The sequence below is a fragment of the Diabrotica virgifera genome, chromosome 2, assembly GCF_917563875.1.
Source record: "Diabrotica virgifera virgifera chromosome 2, PGI_DIABVI_V3a".
Taxonomy (NCBI): domain Eukaryota; kingdom Metazoa; phylum Arthropoda; class Insecta; order Coleoptera; family Chrysomelidae; genus Diabrotica; species Diabrotica virgifera.
In genome coordinates this window covers 255,599,139-255,623,784 of record NC_065444.1, presented here as the reverse complement: position 1 = coordinate 255,623,784, position 24,646 = coordinate 255,599,139, and the positions used below count along the sequence as shown (strand labels likewise).

At 32.6% G+C, this 24,646-nt stretch overlaps 1 protein-coding gene across 1 annotated transcript in view; it reads right to left on the bottom strand.

The window, feature by feature from the left end:
- The window catches only part of LOC114341868 (octopamine receptor beta-2R), a 743,861-nt gene extending 719,810 nt beyond the window's left edge, over positions 1–24,051 (bottom strand). The window contains exon 1 of the mRNA XM_050643150.1: positions 24,027–24,051. The gene's annotated coding sequence lies outside the window, so the exon portion shown is untranslated. The remainder of the gene's footprint in view (positions 1–24,026) is intronic.
- Between the last annotated feature and the right edge of the window lie 595 nt (positions 24,052–24,646).

Here is a 24,646-nt window from a genome sequence, read left to right as displayed (position 1 = left end):
AAATCTTATCATTGCGCCAACTCCATATTTTCAATAATAAGAGCAGAAATTGATATAAATAAATCTGAAATCAAACGGATACGTACATAAGTTAGAGAGAGAAAAAATATTTTGTAATACCCAAATTGTCGGTACTCCATAAATCAGCGGATTAGTTTCACTAATCCGCTTAGGCCCAGCGGGGTTTAAGGCTCTTTTGAATAGCACCCAGAGCAATAATAATTGTAACTGACAGTTTTACTGACTCCAATAATGTGATCTCGATAAACTTTAATTGCAATTTGGGCCGTAATTAATCATAATTAAGAGTTGGTGCAATGATAAGATTTAACCGTTAATTTAAAACGAATCTATTCGTATAAATTTTATTGAATTTGAGTGACATTATATTTTCCATAAGATGTGTGCGATGTCCAAAGGCAATGTGCAATTGATTTTGGTGCAGAATTTTCAGCTTTAACAAGTTATTTTAAATACGCCCCAATTACTTCTGTTGATGTTGGAAGGAGTTTTTCTAGTTATAAAAATATTTTGTCTGATCAAAGAAAACGTTTCCTCGTAAAAAATTTGGAAAAACACATTGTAATGAATTATAATCGAAGATATAATATTGATATTGTTGTTTTATTTTAAATAGGTAGTATCAGTTTTTGAAAAAAATGTGAATAAATTGCATATATAAAAAATAATGATTTTATTTGAAAGATAATAAATAAGATTGCCGCCCCCCCTTTAAAAGAATCCCCTAGAATAGAATAGAACAGATAATTTGTGGTTTCTCGATTTGCGCATTTTTTGAATTTTTGTGCATATCTTGTGCATATTTCGTATTTTTTTACTGCATATATATGCGCATATTTCATCAAAATTGATCGCATATAAATCCGCTCCCTAATAATAAGTCTTTCTATGTTTTCTGTCTCTGCTCTAATACCATAAGTTCAAGTAACGTCCGTTAAGTTCTACTTTAGCTATTCTGAGTTTGGTTGCTGCGGCCTGAGTTAAGGAAAGTGTTTCGGCATCGTTAATCATGAGTAATCATGGGAGTCTACATTGGTCGAACATTTTTTTTTTTCAAATTATTTGGCATGTAGCACCTGACGATGTCTGATAGGGCTCCATATGCGACCCAAATGCTATTTAAAATTCCTTTAACGTCCCATCTAAATGTTTGAAAGCATGATTCAGGACTGCAGCAAAAAGGATGTAGGAGATATCGTGTCTTCTTGTCTGATTTGTCTTTTTTTGTGCCTCCCTTATTTTTGAAGTTATACTTCTTTACTGGCGATATGAGGGTGAATTTTTATATGTTAAAACCTATGATCCCGGCGCATGCGCATTATAACTTTGTTCTGATTGGATGTTCAAATGACATGTCAAAAATTATTCAATATGGCGGCTGTGGCACAGCTGCAGTTAGATTATTTATGGTTGTTGCGTTTTAAAATTTGTGTGAAAAGAAACAACAAACAAAAGTTAGTTAATAGTTATACTGCCTTTTTAAATAGTTTTCATATACCTATATTTTTGGACTTTTGGACTATTTTGGACAAGGAAAACTCATTCTAATTTGGTAAGTAGTTTTTATTATAATCATATTGTAATTATACATTTGCATTAGGTTGAAATACAGTAGAGCGTCGATTATCCGAACTAATTGGGGGACATAGGTGTTCGGAAAACCGATTTGTTCGGATAATCGAACTACAATATATTGATACATATTTATAGTCATACATATTTATCCACAAGTGAATAAAAGCCATATTTATACACCTACATATTTATTTATATCTTGATAATGACAACTAGCAACTAAACAAAAAAGTGCAGTCTTTGCAACAACATAATTATTTTTGGATACAATATTGAAGAAAAGTGAAGATATTTTAAGCGTCAACGTCAATTACTAACGCTTGCTCGGTATTCAAGTGCGGGACGCGGGAGTCGATAGTTCGAATAAGCGGTCGTTCGGTTGATCGACGTTCGGATAATCGACGCTCTACTGTACATTTATTTTCTCAAGAATGGAGATTTTAGAGAGAAATCCCAAATTAGGTCCGATTTTTATTTTTAAATTATGATTTTTTGGCGTAGATTTATTTATCTAGTAGGTATGTAATGCTTTGATTTACGTACTTAATTTGATTACCAACAAAAGTTCTACCAATCTTCATCTAATATATTGTTTTCTTACTGTTTTGTTATATTTTAATATTTTCTTCCACAAAATTTAAACTACATAATTTAATTATATTCAAAACAACTGTCAAACAGTAAAACTTTCAGTTACCCTATTTTTCCACATGACAAATAATGTGGAATTGGACGAGTGAGTCTAGGCTTCGATTAAAAATCAAAGCGCCCCGAAATTCACGGGTTTAATTCCCGATGCAAGTTTTTATTTTTTTATGCATTTTTTGATTGTAAGTATATTTGTTTTATAATTTTTTTTTTTTTCAGAAAATGCGTATTTACAATTTTTGCCAAATTATTATCGTTCAGAAAAAATTTTTTCTTTGTGGCATTTTTCAATGTGTTTGTGTGCGTTTTATTCTTTTATTTTTTTAAATTTTTGGTATTGTCTTAAGAATCACATAATATGTAGTAGAAGTATAACTTCTTACGTGCGTACAAAGTACACACACATTCTTTTTTTATTCTTCTTTTTTACTATTACCTCCCTTACTATTTACATATTTGGAATAATTTTGTATATCGCCAATATCTGGTATCAAATTTTGGGCGAATGGTATTTATAGGTAGTCTCAGGTATACAATCTTCTAAATTAGTTCTACAAGATTAATTTAATAAGCATATTTCCGTTGCAGCCGGAGTCAGGAACGAACTACGAGCAAATTATTTCAACAATCCTCCTTAATTAGGACTTGAATATTGATTAAATTATATTAGACAAGGCGAAAACGGCGGGTTCGAAGGGAAAAATATTCCCATGAAATTTTTTTGCATAATAACATTCGTGAGACATCCCAGAATAAGGTTCAAGAAGTCGCCCAAGTGAAAAGTGGGCCAATTTTTTTTAACAATTTTTTTTTAATCAAATTACAAGAATCAATATTTTTGGCCCGAACAATTTTTTCCTTAAATTTTTGGACAATTCTGGACAAAAAAGGTCTCTTATAATTTTTCTCTAAAGTTGATCGTTTTCGACTTATAAGCAATTTAAAATTGAAAAAAACGAAAAATGGCGATTTTCAAGGTTTAATAATTCGGTTAAAAAGTTATTATTATGAAAGTCAATATATGACCAAATCAAAGTTTAAAGGCCCCCCTACAAGATCCTGAAGAAATTTTTGTCATTATTTTATTACTAAGCTGTTATTTTTAAGTAATAATAATAACCGCCATGCACGTGTGCGGGGCTGTAAATGCTGAGTGCGAGAGAGAAGCTATTCCAGCAGTCCAATTGTGCATCTTACTCGCACTCACATTTACAGCAGCGTCAATACGATACAACCACTCATTGTTATTAATTAAAAATAACAGCTTAGTAGTAAATTAATGACATAGATTTCTTCAGGATCATGTAACGGCGACTTTTGATTTAGTCACTTTCTGACTTTCAAAATAATAATTTTTGACCGAGTTATTAAGCCTTAAAAATAGCCATTTTTGCGTTTTTCAAATTCTAACTTGCTTATAACTCGAAAAAGATCAACTTTTAGTGAAAAATTATAAGAGACCTTTTTGTCCAGAATGGTCCAAAAAACCTAAAAATAGATTAGTCCGAGCCAAAATATTGATTTTTGCAGTTTGATTAAGAAAAAATTGTTAAAAAAAATTGGCCCACTTTTCTCGTGGGCGACTTCTTGAACCTTATTCTGGGATGTCTCACGAATGTGATTATGCAAAAATATCTCATGGGAATATTTTTCCCAACGAACCCGCCGTTTCCGCCTTGTCTATATGCAGTTAATGTGCCATTACATTTAGAAGCATAGTTTGGTAAGTTGACTAGGGAATGCATATTAAACGCTATTTATAAAAAAAGAGAACGTGTCACTTGCGGAGTGTCGACAGACGTGAATATTTCTTAGTAATTTTAGGATTAACAAATTTTCAAAAGAATTAAAAATTAAATTTTAAAAATAATAAACATCTTGCAGATAAAGAAGGTAAATTAATATAAAGTTACATAAAGCTTTAAATTACATAAATTACAAAGTTACATAAAAGCTTAATAAAGGAAGCAATATTTTTTTCAATTTTGCGAAAACTTTAATTAATGCGGAAATAGTAAATATTTCAAATTAAGGATATTTAAATCGTCACCTTAAGGTGATACAGTAGCGATCAACAGGTAGCCAAAACGCGTTCCAAGGTTGGGGCTGTAATTTTGAATATTTTTTCGAGATATTTGGCACACGTATTTTTAATATAATAAAGAATGGCGGTACAGAGCCCAGTTTGAAAAATATATTAATATGTGGAAATTACTCTGTAATTAAATACAATATTAAAAAAACGAGCCTGTACCGCCATTAAGAAGAACAAAAAAATACACTTTCTTCAAATAAATTTTTTAACCGATGCCTAGATTTTGTGTCATTTTGGAACTACTAAAATTTTTTATTTCATTAGTAGTTCCAAAATGACACAAAATCTAGGCATCGGATAAAAAAGTTTATTTGAAGAAAGTGTATTTTTTTGTTCTTCTTAATGGCGGTACAGGCTCGTTGTTTCAATATTGTATTTAATCACAGAGTATTTTCCACATATTAATATATTTTTTAAATTGGGCTCTGTAAATTCCTTCCAAGCTGTACTCAAATTGTATTTTTTTAACATCTTATGTTGTAAAGTGTATAGATATGTATATTACGGTATACCGCAAGGTTACCACTCGTGTCACGATTTTTGAACAATTTTAGTTCTGTCAAAATTCTATACCGAGCTATAAGAGTGTTGCCCAAAACCGGTCTTGGTCTTTGGTCTTGCAGTATTGGTCTTGTTCTTGCGTTTGGTCTTGTTCTTGCGTTTGGTCTTGTTCTTACGTTTTCGCAAGACCAAGACCAAGACCAAGACCGCCCAATTTTAGCAAACAAAGATCAAGAGTTACCATACAAGATGTGAGCAAGAACAAGACTAAGCCTGCGAGTCTCTTGCGTCTTGCAGTTAGGACTGAGTGTGTAAGAGTTCTAAGGAGGATAGTAGTTCGGGTATGTGCTTAGAGACTTTAAGAGATACAAAAAATATGTAACAAAAATTTGGAAAATTCGACTTATGCGCATTACATACGAATAAACATATATAGAGAATCAAAATATCCGTTAAAAGAACACTTGGCTCATTTAACAGGTAGTCAGAGGACATAATTACAATATAAAAATAAAACAGTTTGTACATTATTTGCCAGCAGACTACTTCCTCACTCTGAAATTAATTGTAAATATTTTGAGAATAGCCGCCTTCTAATCATAAAATAGTCTTCTTGCGTTACGACGCCGACAGTCATATCGTATCGAAACCTTAGCTGATAAAATATATAATAAGGTTAGCGTACCTACTGTTAAGGACACCCACTCAATAATTAATTTTTTTTTCTTATTAGTTAGTAGGAATCTAAATACGACAAATCTTATCGGCATAAGGTTAAACATCGTTTCTGCTGAGTGTGCGATGATCTCATTCGATTAAACAACATTTGCTGAAAGAGGGCGGCTAATATTCAAACGTAACTTGACAAATTAATAACAGAAAATGCCGGCTACCGGTAAACAAAAAGCAAAAAATTTATATAGAAATATTTACAGTAGGTAACGAAGTAAATTCTCGATTTGGTATTCGGTGCTTAGGGTATTGGATAGTAACGAGTATAAAGTAACAAGCAGTTACTTTTTCGATATCTTTTCTAGACAGATCTTTTCTAGATACATATAGTATTTTTACTACAAAAGCGATATTACGTAGATCAAAATTTTTGACGTAAGAGAACTGTCAAAACATTAGAATGTGACTTTTCATTATTGCCATGTTGCCGTAATATCGCTTTTGTAGTAAAAATACTATAGATCAGAGGTTCTCAATCTTTTTCAGTCAGGTACCACCAAATACTTTTTATTATTTTTGGTACCACCTAACTAAAATACCTGTCTAGCTAGGTGATCTAATTAACTATAATTGTGCCAATGGTGGTGCTGATTTTGGCTGTTTTGAGTTTTGCGTACCACCTCAAATAATGAAATGTACCACCAGTGGTACATGTACCACAGATTGAGAACCGCTGCTATAGATAATGTTTTTTAAAATACAGTCAAGTTTATGTCATTAATTTGTTTGTTTTTGTTTTAACCCTGTTTTTGCACATGTAAGCTTATTAAATGCAAACATTTATTAAGAAGCAGACTCACTCCCGTGAAAATGGTAGATAGCTCAGTTAGTTAGAGCATAGGCACGGATCGCCTAGATGGTGGGTTCGAATCCCACCCGGTGTCGGTTGTTTAGACATAATTTATTAATTTGGTTGGTCTTAACTTCTTCTTCTTGTGCCGTCTTCTAACGAAGGTTGGCAATCACTTCTTTAAATGCTTCTCTATCTTTTGCAACGTGAAATATCTGTTCAACAATGAGGTTAATCCAATGCCTGATATTCCTCAGCCACGATTTCTTCTTTCTTCCCAAGCCTTTTTGCCCTCTACTCTTCCTTGCAGGAAAAATTGTAGAAAAAATCACTATTGGGTCTAATAATTTTTTGTTTAAACTAATTATAGATAACTAGGCTATTGATTATGTTCAAAATAAGAGAGCTAAAAGGAGCTACAACGTTAATGGGATTTTAATATCTCATATAGTCAATGGACCTCTATATTTGAAAACACCGCGGAGTGCTACCATTTAAATATGTGCTTTTTTGAGAAAGGGGCGAATTAGTCCCTAGGCTCAGGGTGAATTAGGGTGAGTTATATGCACTTTTGGTACAAACACGTTTACAGGAAAATCTCAGGTTAAATTTACTATCGAAATATCACATTTTAGGGTTAAAAATTTTTTTTTACAAAAATATATTCAAAGGTAAATCAAGAAAAAAATACCAAAGAAAGCAATTTTGTTTATTTGCCCAATAACTTTTTCCTCAGGGATATAGGTATAGCTATTGCTTCAGTGAAAAATAACTTCGCCGCTCACAGCATTTTTAGGGCCAGTTTCCCCATTATTTCGCAAACATTGTTCTGTAACTTTTTTCTACGCATTTCTAGGTATATATAATGGTACATTTAGTAGAAACAGAAGCCAATTACCTTTAAAATGATCTATTGTATAAGGTTGTGCGACTATTTTTAAGCAAGTTATGCTTTTTCAAGGTTTTAAACTTTTAATGATTTTTGATATTTTTATGATTATGGTTTAAATTTCTTATTATGACTTTTTTCTTGTACATTTAGGTATATACATTGCACAATAAAAAAAGCTTATTTTCTTTACTTTAAAATGGTGTATTGCAAAAAATTATAGGGCAATTTTTAAACAAGATATCCGTAGAATATCCAAGGGTATCCGTAATTTGAGAAAAATTTTAATTTTTTTTTATTTTTTTCAATTGGAAGAATATAGTTGCATATTATAACATAATTTTTAATTCCAAATAACTTTTCTTAATAACACTTTTCGATCATCATTCTCTTTGCCTTATCCCTATGCGGGGTCGGCTTCCCTAATTGCATTTCTCCACCCAATTCTGTCTTGGGTCATATCAGTGTTAATCCCCTTTACCAACATGTCCTGCCTTATCGCCTCCCCCCAGGTCTTCTTTGGTCTTCCTCTCCTACTCCTTCCAGGAATCTGCACTTCAGCTATTCTTCGTATTGGGTGATTAACGTCTCGACGTTGAACATGACCAAACCATCTTAACCTATGCTCTCTCATTTTGGCATCAATTGGTGCCACACCTAGACTTCCTCTAATATACTCATTTCTAATTTTATCCTTCTTTGTCACTCCACTCATCCATCTAAGCATTCTCATTTCCACCACATGCATTCGTTGTTCCTCTTTCTTTTTCACTGCCCAACATTCAGTTCCGTACATCATAGCCGGTCTTATGGCTGTTTTATAGAATTTTCCCTTCAGCTTCATTGGAATTTTTCTGTCACACAACACACCACTCGCTTCTTTCCACTTCATCCATCCAGCCCTAATTCTACTGCATGCATCTCCATCTATTTCTCCATTACTCTGTAATACCGATCCTAGGTACTTAAAACTATTGCTTTTCACAATCATTTCACCATCCAAAGATACCATTTTATTTGTAGTAACTCCATCTTTAAATGAACATTCCAAATACTCTGTTTTTGTCCTACTAAGTTTTAAACCTTTTTCCTCCAGAGCATGTCTCCACTGTTCCAGTTTTTGTTCTAAGTCTCTTTCACTATTTCCTACTAACACGACATCATCAGCATACATTAAGCACCATGGAATGTTACCCTGTAGTTTCGCTGTTATCTGGTCCAAAACTAATGAGAATAAATACGGACTAAGCACCGAGCCTTGGTGCAATCCTACTTTCACATGAAATTTATCAGTCTCTCCCACACCTGTCCTAACACTAGTCGTAACTCCCTCATACATATCCCTCACAATCTTTACATATTCACCAGGGACTCCTTTCGTATTGAGTGCCCACCACAGAATCTCTCGAGGAACTCTATCATATGCTTTCTCAAGATCAATGAATACCATATGAGCGCTTGTTTCTTTACTCCTGTATTTTTCCATCAACTGCCTTATAATGAAAATTGCATCTGTTGTTGATCTACCCTGCATAAAGCCAAATTGATTCTCGGATATTTCGGTCTCTTCACGTATCCGTCTGTCAATTACTCTTTCCCATATTTTCATGGTGTGGCTAAGCAGTTTTATAGCCCTGTAGTTTGTACATTGTTGTATATCTCCCTTGTTTTTGTAAACAGGTACCAGTATACTGCTTCTCCATTCGTCTGGCATTTGTCCGACTTCCATAATTCTATTAAATAGACCTGCTAGCCACCTTGTTCCTGTCTCTCCCAATGCTCTCCATACTTCCCCAGGAATATCATCTGGTCCTACCGCTTTTCCTTTCTTTATTTTTTGAAGCGCTTGAGCCACTTCCTCGTTGGTTATTTTGGTGACCATTGCTGCTACTGTCTCCGTTGACTCTACAGGCTGTCTGTCAAATTCTTCATTTAATAAGCTGTCAAGGTACTTTCTCCATCTCTTTTTGATTTCCCTTTCGTGAACTAGTATTTTATTATTTTCATCTCGGATACATCTAATCTGATTAAAATCTTTTGCTTTCTTTGCTCTCTGTTTGGCTATTTTATATATCTTCGTTTCGCCTTCCCTGGTATCAAGTTGATCGTATAGGTTTGAATACGCTTCTGCTTTGGCTTTTGCTACTGCTACTTTCGCTTCCTTTTTCGCCACCATATAGTTTTGAAGATCTGTGTCGGATCTGGTTTCTTGCCACTTTTTATATAATTTTCTCTTCTCTTTTATTTTTCCTTGTACTTCGTTTGACCACCACCAAGTCTCTTTATCCTCGAACTTTTTTCCTGACGTTTTCCCAAGTATTTCAATAGCAGTCTCTCTAATACTACTGGCCATTTTTCTCCAAATTGTATTAGGGCTTCCTTTCATGTTCCAACATATTTTTTCTACTATTCTTCTCCTGAATAGACCTTCTTTCTCATCTTTCAGCAGCCACCACTTGATTTTTTGTGGTCCTCTCCGATATTTTTGTTTAGTTTCGCTTTTTACTTCGATGTCCAGAACAAGCAGCTTATGTTGTTGGCTTACTGTCTCACTCACTATTACCTTGCAGTCCTTGCATTCACGTATGTCTTCTTTCCTTATCATGAAGTAGTATATTTGGGATTGATGTTGTCCACTTTTGTAGGTAATAAGTTGAGTTTCTCTCTTTTTAAAGAATGTGTTAACAATCACCATATCCAATGCTGTTGCTAATTCAAGCATGTCATCTCCAGCTTCATTTCTAGTTCCAAAGCCTAATCCCCCATGTATTGTTTCATATCCTGTCTTGGTTTGGCCCACATGTGCATTGAAATCACCTCCTATTATAACCTTCTCTTCTGCTGGAATATCACTCAGTACGTCTCCTAATTGATCATAGAAAGCTCTTCTTTCATTCTCACCCAGACCTGTTTGGGGAGCATACACACACACAACATTCAATACCTCTTTATCAATTACAACACTTTTCGATAATGTGACACCTTAATAACACTTTTCGATATTGTGAAATATAAAGTTACTTCACTCTTGAGCGAAATTCATATTTTTGAACACACCTCGTACACTATTGATACAATTTTATATCTGATGATTGCATCTCAGGTTTTAGATTATGCAGAGCATTTTATAAAGAATACCTTTTTTTCCATAAAGTTAATAATAAAAAAGTTTCCATATGGTTCCAGCTTAGTGGGACCTGTGGCATGTGCATATGTCACTTTTTGAGAACACATATCTTGTTTAGAAATAGTCCTAGAATTATTAACAATACACCATTTCAAAGTAAAGAAAATAGGGTTTCTTTTTCATTGCACAATGTATATACCTAAATATACAATAAAAAAAGTTGTGAGAAATTTAAAAATAATCGAAAAATATATTAAAAATTATTAAAGTATACAATTTTCAAAAACCTTATCTTGATTAAAAATAGTCATACATCCTTCTACGCTATACTATCTTAAAGGTAAGTAATTGACTTTTCTTCCTTCTATACGCTGATAATATAGTTTTAATTAGTAGAGAAAATGCAGAAACTAATAGATATTTGGCAAAAAGAGATACATAAATTAAAAATGGAAATAAATCTTAACAAAACAAAACTTATGATAATAAATGAAGATGAGAAAAGAAAAAGGAATACTAATTTAATAGTAAGGGAAAAAGTAATAGAACACGTATCTACTTTTGAATATTTGGGAGACATAATAACAGATGATGGGAAAACGGACTTGGCAATAAGTAATAAACTGAAGAAGGCAACTAGCGTGTATTACTCTTTAAATAATACAATTTTTGGAAAGTCAGAAATAGGCAACAAAACAGAGTGTATAACAGCATAGCAAATCCGATAATGACATATGGGTCGGAAACATGGATTGTCCAAAAGAAACATGAATCAATGGTGAACGCGACCGAGATGAAATGGTACATTCCATGTCAAATCACTCGGCAAAAAATTTTGGATCTCCGATTTGTCTGAAAATTGGTATATAGCTTCTGCGGGACGTAAAAAAAAGATATTTAAGGTCAAAAAATCTTCTTCTTCTTTTTTTCTCAAAATGTTATTTTATGCGATTTTACACTGATTCGGTGTTTATTTAAACAAATTTGCATTTTCTGTCATAAAGTATCAATGAAAAACATAATATTTTAATAGAAAGTACTCAAAAATGTCATTATATGGCATTATAACAAGTTATTTTGAATCAAAACAAGTTTTTGATCAACTTTTATAGGTAGTGTAAAAAACGTTAAAATACCGTTTTTACATTTTCCTCCATTCCCAAAATACATCATCATCGATTTGGCTGAAAATTTTCCCACAGATAGCCAAAAGATAGGACTTTAAGTGGTTAGAAGGATTTCAATTGTATTACAATACCAAAAAAGTTACATGCAGTAATATCAGACTCAAAAGTATATATTAGTCCAGTCGGGATAGCATTTGACCTTGAATGCCGAGCTGCCCAAAATTTTATTTTTCTGATCTTTAGGAGAGTCAATAGTAGCCTAAATTTAAACTCACGAATGAATTTCTCCGTTACGTTAGCCGTCATCTTGATTTTAAAGGAGAACCTGTTTTGCTCAATATCTCCGTCATTTTTAACTTTTCGACAAAAATGGGAGGAACTGAAATTGTTCCAAATAAATCGTATTTACAATTATTACAATTTCTTTTTAACAATTTTTGTCGTGAGGTCGATATTTTCGAGTTAATTATACTTACACTAGACGCCTATATTTTTGACTATAATATTGCATGTAACTTTTTTGGTATTGTAATATAATTCAAATCCTTCTCACCACTTAAAGTCCTATGTTTTTTCTATCTGTGGGCAAATTTTCAGCCAAATCGATTATGATGTATTTTGGGAATGGATAAAAATGTAAAAAACGGTATTTTAACGTTTTCTACACAATAATATTTGATAAAAAGCTTGTTTTGAATCAAAGTAACTTGTTATAATGCCATATAATGACATTTTTGAGTCCCTTCTATTAAAATATGTTTTCCATTGATACTTTACGATAGAAAATGCAAATTTGTATAAATAAACACCAAATCACTGTAAAACCGCATAAAATAACATTTTGAGAAAAAAAGAAGAAGAAGATTTTTTGACCTTAAATATCTTATTTTTACGTCCCGCAGAAGCTATATACCAATTTTCAAACAAATCGGAGGTCCAAAATTTTTTTTGCTCCAAAATTGAGTGATTTGAAATGGAATGACCCAAATACATGAGAAGAATAGCCGGAGTTACGAAGTTTGATAGATTCAGAAATGAAGATATAAGAAGAGAGCTGGAACAAGAACCGATAATGAGGAAGATCGAAAACAAACAATTAAGCTGGTTTGGACACATACAACGAATGACACATACAATGAATGAAGATTTTTTGACCTTAAATATCTTATTTTTACGTCCCTCAGAAGCTATATACCAATTTTCAAACAAATCGGAGGTCAAAAATTTTTTTTGCTCCAAAATTGAGTGATTTGAAATGGAATGACCCAAATACATGAGAAGAATAGCCGGAGTTACGAAGTTTGATAGATTCAGAAATGAAGATATAAGAAGAGAGCTGGAACAAGAACCGATAATGAGGAAGATCGAAAACAAACAATTAAGCTGGTTTGGAGACATACAACGAATGTAGCAAAATAGACTTACAAAGAAGGTACATGAAGCCAAAATGGGAAACAAAAGAAAAAAGGGAAGGCCGAGGAAGACATGGATGGACCAGATCCAGGATATAGGTGAAAGGAGACACATCAATATGAGGGATATGAAGAACCTGGCCACCAATAGAAGCAATTGGAAGAAGAGGATAAAAGGCGGAACTCGACATCCGACGCCCTGAAGGGCACCAAGGATTATGAGAAAGAAGAAGAAGAAGACTTTTCTTCCTACTAAATGTACATTGCATATACCTAAAGCTGCGTAGAAAAAGTTACAGAACAAGGTTTGCGAAATAACAAGGAAAATAGGTCAAAATCGCTGTGAGTAGCGAAGTTTGAAAAATCATAGTTTGGAAACTATAAATTATAGAGACTTCTACCAAACACCATTTTAAAGAGGAAGGGTGGAAGTTATTTTTTTCTGTGAAGCAATGCCTATACCTATATCCCCATGGGAAAAAGTTATGGGGCAAAAAACAAAATTGCTATCTTTCGTGTTGTTTTCTTGCTTTTCTTTTGAATATATTTTTGCAAAAAAAAATATTTTTCACTTTGAAATGTGATATTTCAATAGTAAATTTAACCTGGAACAATTTTCATATAGACGTGTTTGTACCAAAAGTGCATAGAACTCACCCTAACTCGCCCTGTGCCTAGGGACTAATTCACCCCTTTCTCAAAAACCCACCCCTTTAAATGGTAGCATTCCACGGTTTTTTCATATTTAGAGGTCCATTGACTATATTAAACAATAAAACCCCGTTAACGCTGTAGTTCCTTTCTATAATACATATAGCCTATACCAAAACCTGCCTATTTTACTGCTAAAATGTAAGAATATAATAAAATTTTCAATTTTAACCAAGTTAATAATTACCTGAAAAAGTGTTCACGAAGTTACTCCTTTCTGACGGTATTAAAAATAATAAGTTACCCCTTCAGTTTAAAATTTATCAAAGAGGGCGAAAATGAAACTTCTCTCATTTATTACGCAAAAGAAATGTCGGCGTTTTGAGAAATCTTTTAAACCCTAATGAGGCGGTCTCGTGCTTAATTATTTCAACCTGGTTAGTCTGAAATAAAAAATGGAAAAATTAAATTACCGCGCAAAAGAATGTGGGAAATCCGAGAACATTTTTGGATCGAATTTAAGGCTATGGGTACATAATTCGCAAATATTTTACGTGTATCCCTACTTTTTCTGTCTTTACACGGCAAATTACGTGTAGTAAAATTCACACTGGTGTGGATATGTAAACATTACTAGAATGTCATTCTACTTGAAAATGTCATAATTAATTTAAAGAGATGGCTTTTGAATGTTCTTGGATAACTGTTATTTTTATAATTGCAAATTATTAATTCAGTTAATAAATGTGATAATTTTTTCACTAACTATGTTTTCAGTGATTGTAATAATTTATTTGTACAACAAAAACTAATAATCAATCGAGAAAAGAGGAAAAGTGTTAAAGTGATTTTTTAATAATATGTTGTTATTTTGGAACGCTTACAATTTTGAACATCTCTAACAACAAAATACTTGGATCACAGGATATATCTGATGTATTCTCTGCTTGGATCTTTCACAAATAATACACAATAAATAACTTTTTATTAAGTTCACGTCTTAAATCAATTATTTATCAAATACACTATATATCAATAATATTTAATCAATTTCTCAAAATATTCCCGATGCAATGTCAAATATTTAAAATTGTCACTGATTGTCAGTGTCTGACTGACAATATATGCTGACAATATTATATTCGGTTGAGTGCGTTGTAAGACAAAGACAGATTTGGAAAATATTACCACGGCATTGTGTTCATTTTTTTCAAATCCTGAAAAAACCAATAAATATTTTTGAAAAATTTAAACGCAGAATGAAAGACTAAATTATTACCGAGGGCCGAAAGTCCCTTAGAATAAATAAAAAGTTTATTTTGAATGAGATATTTGAATTTAAAAATCACACTAAATTTTCTCTTAGTTTTTTCACCCCTGTAACTTATTAAAATAAACATTGTAGAAGTTCTCAGGGACTTTCGGCCCTCGCTAATAACGTAATCTTTCATTCTGCGTTTAAATTTTTCCAAACTACTTATTAGTTTTCTCAGGATTTGAAAAAAAATGAATCCCCATTTGAATAGCATTGCAGCCGAAAATACGTTCCGATCCTCTTAATTATAGTAGAGTACTAATGAAACAGCGAAAAAAAAGAAAAGAACCAAATTAAATTAAAGGCTTCTTTAAGACTTAAAAGCATAATGTACGGATATTGGTACTAATATCCTACAAAGATTAATTAGAAACGCCATCGCACAAATCAATTTTTGAAAATCCTTAAGGAACAATGGTAAAAATTATTTAATTTGCAAAATAATCACCTATTTTTGTAGGTTACGCTTGAAATAAGATTTCTGCTATCCCAAAACATAATGGTAGGGGATCCCATGCGTTACTCCAGCGCATCAGAAATTCACATTCTGGATAACCTTGTACCCTGTAAATGTACCCCTACCATATATAGACTCTTAATGCAGAAGCTTGCGTAGGGGCAGTCTGTTAAAAATATATCCTTATAAAAACTCGAAAATGTCAGGTTAAAACAAGGTAAGTTTAGTATATGAAGAACAGTGTATATTTCAAAAATCTGACGATTTGGGGAGTAGGGAAATGGGTAAGTGACAAAATTTCACAAAAAAAGCGAATATTTCACGAAATGAACATCAGATCGAAAAACTGAAAAATATTTTTCAGTATTTTTCAAAAATTTATCGAATAATACCAACCACGACCCCACGGAGGGGACGGGGGTGACTTTAAAACTTTAAATAGAAACCTCCGTTTTTTATTGTAGATGTTCTGCAAGACGGATATGTCCGAGTTGCTAGCAGTTCCCCACAGGTGTATGCCGTATGTCCACTAGGGTGGAGCGAAAAATCTCGAATTTTCAAAAATTTACTTTAGCAGTTAGCACTATATGTCAAAAGTTGCCTATACAGTAGTAGATGTTTACCAATTTTTTTCAAAATTTTTTGACCTTGAAATTATGCCCCGCTGTGACCTTAAAAAAATTTTTCACATTTTTTATACAAGATTGCACTATCAGCTAATCTATTTTTAGGCACTAGTAGATCATTCATGCTTTTTTTTTTTGGTTCATTTTGACCACTCCTTCATTCCCCGCATTAACTTAAGAATATTTAATTTTTTTAGTTTTAGACCAATATGCAGCTCTCAGCTAGTTTTATAAACTACCCAGAACACACCACGTGGAGGTGGCTGCATTTCGTGTTCCACCACCCCTACTCGCCCTCCAACCACCCTATTTTAATTATTATTTTTAATTTTCTACTTTATAACAACTCGTTATTCCGCCTTATAATGCCGTTTGGTTTCAAATATTGGCATTATATTGCGATCTTTTAAACGTGATCTTATAAAGCCATCTCGAGCACTAGCGCCACAAACACTTAAAGATGCTTCTGACACAACTTTAACACATCTCTCAACGGCTTGAGTGTGACAAGGTAAATCAAAAGTTAATTGAGAGATAAGTGAGTTTTTATCGATTGCATTTTTCAGCTCTTCGTAACTTAAAGGTTGGGTTAATGTTGACTCACTAATAACTCTTGCCAAAAAATAAGGTCAACATAGTCCGTCGCCAAAAAGTTTATTTTAGGGACCTGAAACTTTCTTATTTTAATTTCTTCCCCCGCTGCAGACTTCTTTGCTCTAATGGATAATATTCGGCGCATAGCTAGCTCTCGAATATGTCGCCTTTCATCAGTTATCATTGCAACCAATAAACTTTCAGGGTGGGCGAAAAATGCATTTCTTTGTATAGTTGTATCAACAATTTCTCTTAAATCTTTCTTTAAATATCGGCTCAAATATATACTTTTCCATAAATTGAACGGCGCATCTTTTATTTTTGGTTTGGTTTTAATAGTAAACCACATTGGGGCATATACCTGATTAATAAAAGTTGCGATTTCTATTAGGTTTTCTGATGGATTCAATGTGCTTACATAGAGCCTTAAAATTCTGTTGGCAGTGGTAAGTCATCTCGCATGAGATAATTTACCAGGATTCTTGGAAGCAAGACTGGCAGGAAATTCACCTGTACTTACAGCGGTGCTTATATCGAAGAGGAACTTTTGATCGGTACTTAGTTGTTCTCTATCTACTTCGGGCAGTTCACTTTTAATAGGTTTATAATTTATTACTGATAACTGGTCGCAAATTGCTAAGCTCTTTCCGATGGGTCCCGAGAATCCCCTAGGACCAGACGTGGTTCCATCTAACTTTTCAATTAAATGCCTCAGAGGAAGTTCGTTAGAATGTAATTGGCAGACAATCCAATGCAAATGTCTACCGAATTCTTTTTCCAAAAGACACATGACACCACCGAGGTTACCTGTATTTATTACAGTTCCATCGCAACCTATTGCTAGTATATCGGATCTATTAATATTAAACTCTGTTAAAAACATACATATCGCATTCTTAATGTTTTCAGCTGACCCACTTAATGGCGAAACGTGTCCTAAATAACCTGATCCCGGTTCGTAAATAATTGAAACATGTTCTTCTGTAACCATTGTTCGTTTACTAATACCACCGTCTGCTTGAACCATTGTCATCGTCTTATCCTTTCTACCGTCGAAGTAAAGGCCCTTAATAGTTGAATCCCTAACATTTTCCATTTCCTGTAAATCTAGTCGCATCTTTTTCCTTTCCCTCCTTACTTTGCTTCTATCGATAATTATCGCCGCCTCCGTAGTACACTTTATTTCTCCCTTGACCTCTTTATTTATATTTACATCATGCAATAATGCAGAAGCAATTGCTGCGGCTGGCCGGTCTGCGATTCCATACCTATCACAAGCTCTTGCAAAAGTCGGCAGGTTAATTCTTGTTTGCGATGTTGACGGCGTGGGTTGAATATCTTCCTCCAAATTTTTAAGAACTGCTTCTTTTTCTTTAGGCATCTCTTTTGGAATTTTTTTTTCAAACTCAACTTGTTTCTCTCGCATAGATTCCTTAGATTTTCTTAACATTTTCTTATTAAGCTTGTCAGTTGTTAATCGGTCTAGGGATCCTATAGCCATGACTCGTGTAGTTCGCTGGTCCAAAAGAAATGGCCTTTCTAATAGCGGTACTTTGTGTGATATGTCGCAGACACATTCTTCAAACGATTTGCATTTGCAATATGCTATGTCAAACAAATAAGAAGCATTTTGCCTAAAAGATGCCACTTTATTTTTAAAACTTTCGGTTTCTTTGCTAGCGTGTGAATAAGACTTAGGGATATTGTTTAGCTTTTCGTGTTCTCTTTTTATTTGATTGGTAATTGTGACATGATGAACTGTAGGAATAGAGGCTTTTTTCCATATTTCCTCCAACGTCGTCGCAATTTCGTCATAGATTTCACCAACCTTTGGTTTGTATTGTCTTTCACTTTGTTTCTTTTGTCTTATAAAATTATAATATTGAAGCACTTGTTCCCGAGAAGGCAACATTGTTCCTCCCGAATTTAAATCAATCGAAGGCCCAATTATAGGACAATTTGTTTTACTTCGCGTCGTCATTATTTACTACGAAGTAAATCCACGACCACTATTATTTGGGTAACTTAATTTAAAGTATTCTTTATTCTCGTACAAAAACACAACACGCACTACGTAGCAGAACTTACTTAAGCGACAAATAACCAAGAACTGAACTGTGGTTGATTGAGATCGACTAGACCGAGAGCCGAGACCGCGCCGAGAGTCTGCGCTCTCAAACGACGTGACGCGATAATATGCGATGCTGACAAAAGTAGCAATGGGTTAAAAAAACGAGCTGAAGGTCAAATCGATGTTTTATTACTGACAATTATGCATTTTTTTTAAACAAATTTTTTTCTAGTAAATATAGAGAATTGGATTTTTCTAAAGTTAAGAAGCCATAAAATGACCAATGTTTTAACAAGTTTTGGCGCGTAACTTTTTTTAGGATCATGGCGGGGAATGAAAAAATGTTATAATATATATTTTTTTTAATTGTAGATTATCTACAGAAGTAAAAGCAACTTTTAGTAGTTAATGCTATTTATAAAAAAAAAAATATTTTTAATTTTTTGGGCCTGCGGCGGGGAATGAAGAAATTTTTTTTTAATTTTTAAAAAATTTACAGGTCATCTACTACATCAAAGGCAACTTTTGCTAAATAGTGCTAATCAAATTTCAAAAAAACTTTTTTTCACTCCACCCTAATGTCCACACAGGTTTTAAGACTGTTTTGTGTATTAATATTTTATTGTTTATTGAGAATTTTGATCTGCGACCGATGAGCCAATACATGTTAATTTGAGCCCAAGTTGATTGCGCTTAGTGAATATGTGTTTTGTCCAAGTCAGCCGCCGATCCAGGTGCATGCCGAGGTATTTGGCGCTATCAGATTGTGGAAGTTGGCAATTAATAAATTGAACAGGTGGATATGTTCCTCTGCGGAAGGTAATCGTCACGTGTCTTGATTTCAATCCATTTGCCTTAATAAGCCATCTTTTTAGCCAGTTTTGGACCTCGTTTAGACTAGTTTGTAGGTTACTAGAGGCTAAGATGGCGTCACTGTGGGACGCCAAGTTGGCTATATCATCAGCAAATGTCGCAGCAGTGGTAAGTTGTGTTGATGGCACGTCTGCAGTATAGAATAAGTACAGGATCGGTCCAAGCACGCTACCTTGTGGAACTCCTGAATTTATTGGATGCAACTCTGTATATTCACTTCCATGTTTTATTTGGAAGTGCTTATCTGTCAGGTAGGATTTTAGAAGTTGGAGATGGGGCAGTAGCTTTTTTAGTCTACTTTGCAATCCTTCATGCCACACCTTGTCGAAAGCCTGAGATATATCGAGGAAAGATGCTACAAAATATTTTTTACTATTCAGGTCCTTATTTATTGGATTTACCACTCTATGAACTTCCTCTATTGTCCCGTGTTTATTACGGAATCCGAATTGGTGATCTGGAATTACCTTCTTTTTGTATATTATAGCTTTTAACCTTTTAACACATATAGTTCCTCAAAAACATTGGAAAAATTGGCCGGGGGATAAAAAAACATACGTTGAAAGTAAGTGTGTTAATGAATAAACTGACTAGTTCTAATATCGTGAAACTTACCTCCTGATTAGTATCCCAAATGAAATTAATCGTTACAGTTTTACAATGTATTTTACTTATGTATTGTTTATAATGGCTTAAAGCACACAGTCTGGGCTGATTATCGGAGAATAGGCCATTTTTGGGAAAAGTTATTTACCAGCAATTTTATTGCTGGAATCGAATTATAAGATCCTCTATATTAATATTATAGGTATGCAAAGTCCTCAGATAGTGTGCTACTTTTTTTATAAACAAAATGGCGCACGAAAATCGTGTTTTTTTCAATTATTGCTCTATAACTCCGAAGATTTTAACTTTATAAAAAAACACTCAAATAAAAATTTATCGTGATTAAATTTTGCATAGAAACGAGTTTTTCTCGATCTGCTCCGACGAAAATTTTCCTCGGAAAATGCGGGTTATCCCAACAAAATCTTTAATTTTCAAATAAAGTTTTAGATAAGTAATTATCTACCAATAATTAAATAATTTGGTGACCTTAAAAGCCTTTTTGGTTTAAATTATAGTTCCAGAAGCTGATGAAAATTAAACGAATATTTCAGCAACAATTCAATTGTTAATTAACAAATTACGGTCGCAATAATAACCAAAATAATTATGATACACTGATCAAGCTTTGAAATCTTATAAAGATGAGATGAATATTTAATATTTTGTCGACAAAATATGAATTTTTTATTTTTTTGCATAATCTTTAAATGTTTAAAAAAAATAGTTATAAACAAATTAACGTTTCTCAGAAAGTATATATTATATTATAATTAAAAAAAATAAGTAAAATGCGCATTTTAAATATCTTTAAAATGACTGCTTTAAAACTTTTTTGCAACCATTTGTAAAAAAGTTATGAAACAGCATAGTAAACATACGATTACTACTGTGTTTATAATTTCTTTTAATTCTTTCAAAGCGTAGAAGTGAATTTAAAGTACAAGCTAATTATTTACAAAAAAATATCGATTATCAGTTTAATGGATATATTTTAACTAAAGATTATAAATATATTTTTTTGTAATTTACACGCGCGAAAGTAGAGTAACACAGTACTGTAGCTAAAATTTTCACTCAGAGCGACGACCGGCCGCGCAACGTACACTTTTAATAAATAATGTATGCTGCGTGTCAGTCGCTTCGAGTGAACATTTTAGGTCCGACTCTGTATCAGGCCTACGTTTGCGCTAAAAATTACAAAAAAAAGTATATTTAATCTTTGATTAAAATATAACCATTGCACTAATTTTTGACATTCTTTGTGAGTAATTAGGTTGTACCATAGACTCACTTTTAAGCTTTGAAACAATTAAAACAAATTATAAACAACGGAGGTTTCGTATATTTATTTTGCTGCTTCATAACTTTTTTGCAAATGGTTGTAAAATTTTTTTAAAGCATTCATTTTCAAGACCTATGAAATACGCATTTTAAGTATTTTTTTTAAATTAGAATATAGTAAACAATTTCTGAGAAATGTTAATTTGTTTATAACAATTTTTTTTAAACATTTAAATATTATGCAAAAAAATGAAAAATTTATATTTTGTCGGCAAAATATTAAATAAGCATCACACCTTTATAATCTTTCTAAGTTTGATCAATGTCTCATGATTATTTTGGTTGTTATTGCGACTGTAAATTGTTAATTAACAATTGAATTGTTGCTAAAATATTCGTTTCATTTTCACCGGCTTCTGAATTTATAATCTATAACAAGAAAGCTTTTATTTAACCAAGCTATATAATTATTGATAAATAATTACTGGCCCAAAAAATTTATTTGAAAATTCGAGATTTTGTTGGGAAAACCCACATTTTCCGAGGAAAATTTTCGTCGGAGCAAATCGGGAAGAACATGTCTCCATGCAGAATTAAATTGGGGTGAATTTTTATTGGAGTGTTTTTGGTGTAAAGTTAAAATCTTCGAAGTTATAGAGCAATAATTAAAAAAAATACGATTTGTCGGCGCCATTTTGTTTATAAAAAAAGTAGCACACTATATGCGGACTTTGCATACCTATATTAATAATATATAGGATCTTATAATTCGATTCCAGTAATAAAATTGCTGGTAAATAACCTTTCTTTGTACTTTACTAATTAGACCAGCGTATTGTAACTATTTTTTTTTCAAAATTTAAAGATTATGCAAAAAAAAGAAAAATTTATATTTTGTCGATAAAATATTAAATAAGCATCTTATCTTTATAATCTTTATAAGTTTGATCAATGTATCATGATTATTTTGGTTATTATTGCGATCGTAATTTGTTAATTACCAATTGAATTTTTGCTAAAATATTCGTTTAATTTTCACCGGCTTCTGGAATTACAATCTATACCAAGAAAGCTTTGATGTCTCTAAGTTATTTAATTATTGATTAATAATTATTTACCTAAAACTTTATTTGAAAATTAGAGTTTTTGTTAGGAAAACCCGCATTCTCCGAGGAAAATTTTCGTCGGAGCAAATCGTGAAAAACATATCTCTATGCAGAATTTAATTGCGGTGAATTTTTATTAAGGTGTTTTGGTTGTAAAGTTAAAATCTTCGGAGTTATAGAGCAATAATTGAAAAAAGTACGATTTGTCGGCGCCATTTTGTTTATAAAAAAAGTAGCACACTATCTGCGGACTTTGCATACCTCTATTATTAATATATAGGATCTTATAATTCGATTCCAGCAATAAAATTGCTGGTAAATAACTTTTCCATGAATTTTGCTAATTAGCCCAAAGTAACTTATTGTATGTCCGTGCATGTACATTTTGAGAAAATCGAGTTTGAATGTTTAAGCTCTTGTAGTACAGTATCGCACAGTTTTGAAATGTCATTTATACCACACCCAACGCGTTAGGACATTTAATATCTGTGCAGGATAATAGATTGTTAGGAGGTCAACATAACAAGGTACAGTGCATAACTCAATAATAGAAAAAAATGTACATACAATAAGTGTGTCAAAAAAAAAAAGTGTTAAATTATCTGAATTTAACCATATTTTTTGTAATAAAATCACGTAAACCCCATTCCACGAATATACGACCCCCTTGGATTATCGCGACAACGAATATTTTACTGTGCAAAATATGAAGAATGAAAGTAAATTGCAAATTATATTGTTGTTTATTGGAGTAATTATTAGAGCAAAATACTTTTCGTACTTATAATGTAGCACACTAAAATATTCGTTGTCGAGATAATCCAAAACAGTCGTATATTCGTGGAATACACCATTAGGTCTGGATCTCGCGTATGAAAAAAAAGTTGATTAATAGCAAGCTGAAAATTTGTTAATAGCTTAAGTGTGTCTAGTCGGATAAACTTTGATATATGGGAACACTGGAACAGGGGCAGTTTTAATTGTGGAACAGGTTAAAAATTTGGAACGGTCAGACCACGAAAACGACACATTTATTTTGTCCGACAGAATAGACTTAAACTCTGCGAACAGAGATTAAACTCTCATGTAAAAATCAGGCTGCTATTTATCACCTGTCATAATTCCTGTCATTTGACATATTCTACATGTTCCACTCATTAAAACGCTCATTTGGTGATAAATAGCAGTCTGATTTTTGCATGAGAGTTTAATCTCTGTTCGGAGAGTTTAAGTCCGTTCTGTCGGACAAAATACATGTGCCGTTTTCGTGGTCTGATCGTTCCAAATTTTTAACCTGTTCCACAATTAAAACTTCCCCTGTTCCAGTGTTCCCATATATCAAAATTTGTCCGACTAGACACCCTTAAGCTATTAACAAATTTTCAGCTTGCTATTAATCAACTTTTTTTTCATACGCGGGATCCAGACCTAATATCATTCAAGACTATTTATAATTCGTTAGATAATATTTATAGTTTTTGTTAGCTTTTTAACTAAGAAATTATAGAAAATAAAAGTAAACTTACCGAGTACACCAGTACTGAAAAACCTGAAAAAAATATTGAATCATTAATTTTTTTTTATTTCAATCCCTAATGAAAACTAAAATGTCCGTGAAATACAAACTGAAAATCTAGACGTTTTTATATATTCTTACATTTCATGATAATCGTTTTTATATCACAAACAGTAGTAGAATATAAAAATAAAATAAAAATTTTATTTTTATTTTTCGCTTCAGCATCCATTTGGCTTGCAAATTTTAGAAGCTTTGGAGGTGTTACCAAGGAAATGGACCAATAAGTTTTCGATTTAAAAATCTTTTAGTAATATTTTAATATTTTCTAAATATTATTAATAATGCTATTAGGATCGAAAACTTCATCTTTTAATTTCCAGATGACGCTAGTCACCTAATATTTTCACTTCAGTTGCAATGGGTGGGAAAACCTCTTAGTGCTGATCAATTGGGTTATGGAGAACAAGCCTACGTACGTTTTTTCCGATGAGGCTCCAATAAGAGCCGAAAATCGCGATTCATGGGACTGGAATGTGCTCCGTATTCTAACTGAAAAGTAAGATTGTTTTGCCTTCGCATTGCAACTGAATTAAAAATAAAATTTTTATTTTATTTTTATATTGGTCT